Raw genomic sequence first — 8551 nt, 5'->3', positions numbered from 1 at the left:
ACCCTGTATAAGCTTTATACAGGGTAAAATGGATTTATTTGGGGTTTGAGCATCTGAGCGTTAAAGATAGGAACACTTCTTAACCTGATTTCAATTAAGCCTACAGCTATTACGGGATATGGGTCAGACCTGAGACGGGGTTTGCTGCACACTAGCGGGTCTGGCTCAAACCAGTCAGGGCACTGAAGTCCCAATCTGGGAAGATAGGGAAGGCAGGGGCAGAAGTAATCTTGGGACATTAGTTGGCAGCCCCAAGGGGGTTTCTGTGATCCAACCCATCACAGATGGGTCATTACAAAACTTAATTTTGCCTTACTAATTTTCCCTTACAATTACTCACACTTTCTTGTCAACTGTTTGAAATGGGCCACCCTCATTACCACTTCAAAAGTGATTTTTCCTCCCTTGGTATTCTGCTGATAATTAAATTGTCTTGTTAGTCTGATCCCCCACCTGGTAAGCCAACTCTCATCTTTTCATGTACTATGTATAAATATATCTGCTTTTGTGTTTTCCACTCCATGTATCTGATGAAGTGGATTCTAGCCCATGAAAGCTTATGCCCAAATAAAGGTGTTAGTCTCTAAGGTGGCAAAGGACTCCTCGTTGTTTCTGCTGATACAGACTAACACGACTACCACTCTGAAAGATATATCTCATCCACCACTTTCCCCAAATCCACAGAGCCAGCTATCTCATCATAGAAGGCAATCAGGTTGGTCAGGCATGACTTGCCCTTGGTGAATCCATGTTGACTGTTCCTGATCACCTTCCTCTCCTCAAAGTGTTTCAAAATGGTTTCCTTGAGGACCTGCTCCATGATTTTTCCAGGGACTGAGGTGAGGCTGTAGTTCCCCGGATTCTCCTTCTTCCCTTTTTTAAAGATGGGACTACATTAACCTTTTTCCAATTGTCCTGGACATCCCTCAATTGATGTGTGCATCTCAGTGAACTGTAAATTCACAACTTGTTTAATTTTCTACATATTTCCAGTAGCTTCTGTTTTGTAACCCTAACCCAAACTCTACCCCTACCCCGACGGAAGTTTGTACCTCAATGAACTGGAAGTTCACAGCCTGTTTAGTTTTCCCCATATTTCCAGTAGCTTCTGGTGTGTGTGAGGGGGTCCCTCTGGCTCAGGGAGGAAGGAAGGAGGCAGATAGTTAGTTACAGACCCTGTAACACACCAGCTCTAGGTTAGTTGCCTCTTGCTCCCACTGTGCATCACCGAAGAACAAGTGAAAAGGATCCTTCCTTTCTCCCCTGGCCAGTCCTGTAACCCCAGGGAAAAGTATCTGCATGGCAGAGACATGTAGACATTCAATGACATCTGTGATGAGATAGCCGGGACCACTGTGCCCCCTGTGCCTCACAATGCTTTGCTAGTGACCAGTAGAAAACCCCTCCCGGTGCTGTTATCACTCAGCACAACAGCATGTGGTGCCCCACAGCCTGCTAGATTGCATGACTGTTCACAGATCCACTCATGCATCACACAGGGAAAGGCACCAGAGCCAAGTCCCCCACATCTCCCAGCACTGTACATCAGGAATGTACCGTCTTGAGCAGTGCAAATATATTGTTTCACCACTTCATCAATGGAAATTGGAACGTTTTGCCACACACTTCATACAAACAGTAAAACAAATGCATTGACCATAAATGATAGTTTTTAAGTAATATTAAGTGATAGGCAAACAGTCAGATTAGTTACCAAAATAAAAGAAAATATAAGAACAACGTCTAAATTCTCAACTCTATTAGACTGGGCAACGTCTAGATTAAGCAGTTTTTTCTCACCCCACTGGTTATTGCAGTTCATAATAGACAGATGATAGAATCACAGAATCATAGAATCTCAGAGTTGGAAGGGACCTCAGGAGGTTCTAGTCCAAGCCCCTTCTCAAAGCAAGACCAGTTCCAACTAAATCATCTCAGATAGGGCTCTGTCAAGGCTTTTTAAAAACCTCTAAGGAAGGAGTTTCCACCACCTTCCTAGGTAACCCATTCCAGTGCTTCACCACCCTCCTAGTGAAATAGTGTTTCCTAATATCCAACCTAGACCTCCCCCACTGCAACTTGAGATCATTACTTCTTGTTCTGTCATCTGTCATCACTGAGAACAGCCTAGATCCATCCATCTGAGGAATGGAAAACCTGTCTTATGAAAGGAGACTCAAAGAGCTTGGCTTGTTTAGCTTAACCAAAAGAAGGTTGAGGGGGGATATGCTTGCTCTTTATAAATATATCAGAGGGATTAATATTAGGGAGGGAGAGGAATTATTTAAGCTTAGTACCAATGTAGACATAAGATCAAATGGGTATAAACTGGACACTAGGAAGTTTAGACTTGAAATTAGATCAAGGTTTCTAACCATTAGAGGAATGAAGTTCTGGAACAGCCTTCCAAGGGGAGTAGTGGGGGCAAAAGACATATCTGGCTTTAAGACTAAGCTTGATAAGTTTATGGAAGGGATGGTATGATGAGATAGCTTAATTCTGGCAATTGATCTTTGATTATCAGCAGATAAGTATGCTCAGTGGTCTGTGATGGGATGTTAGATGAGTTGGGATCTGAGTTACTGCAGAGAATTCTTTCCTGGGTGCTGGCTGGTGAGTCTTGACCACATGCTCAGGGTTTAGCTGATCGCAATATTTGGGGTCAGGAAGGAATTTTCCTCTGGGGCAGATTGGCAGAGGCCCTGGAGGTTTTTCGCCTTCCTCTGCAGTGTGGGACATGGGTCACTTGCTCGGTGGATTCTCTGCAGCTTGAGGTCTTCAAACCACAATTTGAAGACTTTAATAACTCAGACACAGGTTAGAGGTTTGTTATAGAAGTAGATGAGTAGGATTCTGTGGCCTGCTTTGTGCAGAAGGTCAGACTAGAAGATCATATTGGTCCCTTCTGACCCTAAATTCTATGAGTCTATGAGTTTTTGGAATCTCCTTTCAGATGGTTGAAAGCAGCTATCAAATGCCACCTCATTCTTCTCTTCTGCAGACTAAATAATCCCAGTTCCCTCAGCCTCCCCTCATAAATCATGTGCTCCATCTTCCTAATAATTTTTATTGCCCTCTGCTGGACTCTCCAACTTTTCCACATCCTTCTTGTAGCGTGGGGCCCAAAACTGGACACAGAACTCCAGATGAGGCCTCACCAGTGTCGAATAGAGCAGAATGATCAAGTCTCTTGATCTGTTGGCAATTTTCCTACTTATGCAGCCCACCCTTGAAAAGGATTTCACCCTTGAAACCTGGGCCAGTCCCTTCATTCCTCTCAGTCTCCTTGTTTCTTGCAGCATAGGTGGTGGCAGGAGAAATGCTAAATGTGGGACCCCTGTGTCCAGTTTTAAACCCTCAGTCCCATGTGCTTGGAGAGCACCAGTCCAGGCACATTTGGAGGCATTGCTGAGTCACTGGGAAAGGTTTAGCAGTTCCCCTGGTGTGTCCTCATGCAGGTGAGTCATTGAATTGTAGCTCCCTTGCTGGATAATGGCTGTTGACAGGCTGTTTGACACCCCACCCAGGCACTGGTTACTTTCCTTGTTGTTGTCTCTGGGAGGTAACATCTGGCTGATCCCGCAACTTCCAACATGTTTTGGAGATGACCAGACAACACAATTCTTGTACCTTCAGATGCACAAAAGATCTATATATTTAGCTAGAACAGTGGCTTTCAGCAGTTCATTACCTTTCCCCTGATAGCTCACATTGCATGATTTTTACGGAAGATCACAATTAATTATAACTGAGGAATAGGGGTGTTACAGGATGCTCTCTTAAGGTACAAAATGCTGCAAAATCCACACAGGCTTTGAATCAGGACTGTGACTCAGGACATCTGGGGTTTATCCCCAAGCTCTGCCAAGGGTCTGCTGGAGAACCTTGCTCCACCACTCATAGACCTGTGATCACAGCAGCAAGAACAATACTAAAACTATCAGCACAGTGAAACAAATCCGGCCCCCCTGCACTCCGGCTCTCCTCAGACCTCCCTGAGAGTCACGAAGCCTGGCTGACAGCGGAGAGAACACCATCGCCTGCCCAGTCATCGCCGCCAACCCCCACATCATTGAGTCATCATGAAAATCCCCAAGGTGAAGGAGGAGTTTGTGGGGAAGCCAGAGGGCCCTACACCCCAACTCTGCAGTCAGCTGTCACTCTCAGCCAGTGTGTAAAACAGAAGGTTTATTAGTCAAAGGAACAGAATGTAGAATAGAGCTTGTTAGCACAGAAATCAGTGACTTTCAGCAAAGTCCATCTTGGGAGGACTCCAGGCCAGACTCCTCTCCCTCCAAGTCTGCCCCTACAGATTGCCCAGCTTCCAGTGGCCTGACTTCCAACACACTTGTTGCTCCTCCTCCTGGTCTTTGTCTCACTTCCCGGGCAAAGTGTCACCCGGCTGCATCTCACTCCTGCATCTCAGGTGACAAAGGGCACCAGCCATTGCTTATGTGCAGGTAGCTGGAGCCACCTCACCTGGCCCCGAGGGCCTCAGCAAAAGTCTCATATCCTTATTCCCACCACGTAGGCATTGGTGCAGCACACAGGGAAACTGAGGCACACACAGTATTCATGCAAAACTGTCAGACTCAAATAGGCTCACGTACAACATAATAAGGAGGAAAAAACAACATTGTTAGAGCTGAGTTTTAGCACCTAAGGGCCCTGTAAACCAACCCAAAAGACCTGTGGTCCCTGATGCCCAGACAGTAATGGATGCAGAGTGAAACAGGCCCATGGCAGCCTTCTCTCCTGGCGCACTTTACTATTGCCGCCGATCAAGTCTGCGCTGAGAAGAGAAATTCTCTGCCTCCGCCCTTCACTGACAGAAGCAATCAGGACAGTCTACCTGGTGGCTCTGGTAAGCACCTGTGACTTGGCTTTTAAAAATCTGGATGGTGGTGCAGCGGGGTTAAGGCAGGCTCCCTGCCTACTCTGGCTCTGAAGGTCTTCCAGAAGCAGCCAGCATGTCTGGTCACAGGCGGGGGGTAGCTAGGGGGCTCCCCGCATTCTCCTCACCCCAAGTGCCAGACCCACAAATACCCTTGGCCGGGAATCATGGCCAATGGAGCTGCGAGTTTGGCTCCTCTGGACTGGGACAGAACGCACCGTGCAGCGCCTCCTAGCTGCGCCTCTGCCTAGGAGCCAGAGGGACATGCAGGACACTTCCAGGGGCCGTCTGAGGTAAGTGCTGCCTGCACCCCAAAACTTGTCCTGCAGCCTAGGCCCCTACCTCAGCCCAGACACCCCCCCATACTCCAAACCCTTCATTCTTGGCCCCTCCCCGGATCCTGCCCCCTCAGCCAGAACCCTCACCTCCTCCTGCACCTCCAACCCCCTGAGTGACTGAGCAAGGGAGGGGGAGAGCGAGCGAGGGAGGGAGCAGGGATGGAGGGAGCAGGGGGCAGGACATCAGAGAAGGGGAGGGGCAGGGCAAGGTTGTTCAGTTCTTTACAATCGGAAAGTTGGCATCCCTATCCGCCACTTCTGTTTGGATGCTGAGCTTGTGTCATCCAGGGTCTGGTTTTTCACAGCTGCTGAGCACCCGCCACTCCAGTGGCAGAGTAGGAGCTGCGAGAGCTCAGCACCTCTTGAAATCTTCGCTGAGGTGTGGCCCAAGTTGGGGGCTAGAGAAAAGAGGCCTCCCAATTCAGCAGCTCACTTTTGGAAAGTGCCAGCTCCATTTTTGGTTTAATGTCAATGCTCACCGTAAACAGAGGCGGTGCAGTAGGTCAACTTTGCACCTTGGTGGAGGAACATGGGAACCACCAGATTGGATGAGAGTCGGGTCCATCTGTCATAAACAGATAGCTAAGGGTTAATGTCTCTTTCACCTGAAGCACCTGACCAGAGGACCAATCAGGAAACCGGATTTTTTCAACTTTGGGTGGAGGGATTTGAGTGTTTTTGTCTTTGTTTTCTGGCTGCCTGCTTTCTCTGAGCTTTGGAGAAGTAGCTCTACTTTCTAGTCTTCTGTTTCTAAGTGTAAGGACAAAGAGATCAGATAGTAAGTTCTATGGTTTCTTTTCTTTGGTATTTGCATGAATATAAGTGCTGGAGTGCTTTAATTTGTATTCTTTTTGAATAAGGCTGTTTATTCAATATTCTTTTAAGAATTGCCCTGTATTGTGTCATCTTAATACAGAGAGACTATTTGTATTTTTTCTTTTTTTTTTATATAAAGCTTTCTTTTAAGACCTGTTGGAGTTTTTCTTTACTGCAGGGAAATTGAGTCTGTACTCACCAGGGAATTGGTGGGAGGAAGAAATCAGGGGAGATCTGTGTGTGTTGAAGTGGCTAGCCTGATTTTGCATTCCCTCTGGGTGAAGAGGAAAGTACTTTTGTTTCCAGGATTGGGAACAGAGAGGGAGATTCACTCTGTTTGGATTCACAGAGCTTGTGTCTGTGTATCTCTCCAGGAGCACCTGGAGGGGGGAAGGGAAAAAGGATTATTTCCCTTTGTTGTGAGACTCAAGGGATTTGGGTCTTGGGGTCCCCAGGGAAGGTTTTTCAGAGGGACCAGAGTGCCCCAAAACACTCTAATTTTTTGGGTGGTGGCAGCAGGTACCAGGTCCAAGCTGGTAACTAAGCTTGGAGGTTTTCATACTAACCCCCATATTTTGGACGCTAAGGTCCAAATCTGGGACTAAGGTTATTACATGAGTAGCAGCGGTGGGAGATAGACAGAATCCAGAAGCCAGTAGAAATATTGTATTTTTCTTTTCTCTGCTAAGGGCTTTTTAGCAGAGAGAAGCAGTTGGTTTTAAAAGGGAACCAGAGAGAAATTTTTTTTTTCTGCTCTCTCTGGCAGTTTGTGGCTTGCATGTTAAGCAGAAGTCGTTAAGGACTATTAACAGTCTTTTGTCACACAATAGCACTCCCATTGAGAGTCATACCAGCACTATATGAATGCAAATAAAGTGGTTTTTCAGGTTTACTTGACATTGAAGATTAGCTAGAGAGAGAAAAGGAAAAAAGCACTGTTGCTAGGCAGACTTCAGGAGGCAACAGAGAACCTGCAGTTCAGAAGATAAACACCGGAGGGCACCCCAACACAAGAAAACAGGAATCATGACTTCTAAGGCAAAAATTGAAGCCGAAGAACAAATCAAAGAAGCTGAACACAGGCGACAGATGGAGATGAAAGAAAGAGAAGAACAGATCAAAGAGGCAGCCAAAGAGGCAGCACACAAAAGAAAACTAGAAGAAGAAGAGGTGGCCCACAGAAGGAAGCAAGCAGAAGAAGAGGCAGCCCACAGAAGACAGATAGAACTCCAGAGGGAAGCCCACCAACAGGCCATGGAATTAGAAAAGGCTAAGCAACAGACTCCAGCCAACCCTAACAACCCGGCGCCACATATTGCTCCACAGCCCAGGAAATTTCCCACCTACAAGGCAGGTGATGACACCGAGGCCTTCTTGGAAAATTTTGAAAGAGCCTGTCTTGGGTACAGCATTCCCGAAGACCAGTACATGGTAGAATTGAGGTCACAGCTCAGTGGACCTTTAGCAGAGGTGGCAGCTGAAATGCCTAAGCACCAAATGAATGACTATAAACTTTTTCTAACCAAGGCCAGATACAGGATGGGGATAACCCCAGATCATGCCCGTCGGCGTTTCAGAAACCAAAAGTGGAAACCAGAGGAGTCATTTCCCAAACACGCCTACTACATTGCAAAAAACTATGAGGCCTGGCTAACAGGAAACAACATTCAAACCTTGGAAGAACTGAACCTCCTCATACAAATGGAGCAGTTCTTGGATGGTGTTCCTGAAGACATCACACGGTACATACAAGATGGAAACCCCAAGAATATCGCTGAGGCGGGGGAGATTGGAGCCAAATGGATGGAACTGGCAGAAAGCAAGAAAGCTACTGTCAAGGGGAACGATTACCCCAGGGGGCACACAGACCATAAACCCTACAACCGAGGACAGCCAAAGACCCCACATACCACCCAAGTAAAGCCACAGATACCCTACCCTTCAACCTCACCAGTCTCCAGTAACTCACCTCGGCCCAGTGACCCATCAGATGGAAGATGCTTTAAGTGTAATGAACTGGGACATATCAAGGCCAACTGTCCCAAGAACACCATGCGAGTGCAATTCATTACACCACCATCACACCAAAGATCCCCAGGCCCGGATGCCTCCCAAATACCCTTGGAGCGAAGGGAAAATTTGAGAGTGGGCGGAAAGAAGGTTACTGCGTGGAGAGACACGGGGGCACAAGTGTCAGCTATCCACCAATCCTTTGTAGACCCCAAATTCATCAACCCAAAGGCCAAAGTTACAATTTACCCCTTCATGTCACAAGCTGTAGACTTGCCTACAGCTCAACTGCCTGTCCAGTACAAAGGCTGGTCAGGAATGTGGACTTTTGCAGTCTATGACAAGTATCCTATCCCCATGCTACTGGGGGAAGACTTGGCCAACCAGGTGAGGCGGGCCAAGAGAGTGGGAATGGTTACACGTAGCCAAACCAGGCAAGCTTCCAGACCCATTCCTGTTCCTGAGCCGTCCACAGAGGCCCCGTCTGTGTTAC

The sequence above is a fragment of the Gopherus flavomarginatus genome, chromosome 1 (assembly GCF_025201925.1).
Source record: "Gopherus flavomarginatus isolate rGopFla2 chromosome 1, rGopFla2.mat.asm, whole genome shotgun sequence".
In the NCBI taxonomy this organism is placed as follows: domain Eukaryota; kingdom Metazoa; phylum Chordata; order Testudines; family Testudinidae; genus Gopherus; species Gopherus flavomarginatus.
This window is presented reverse-complemented; position numbering follows the sequence as displayed.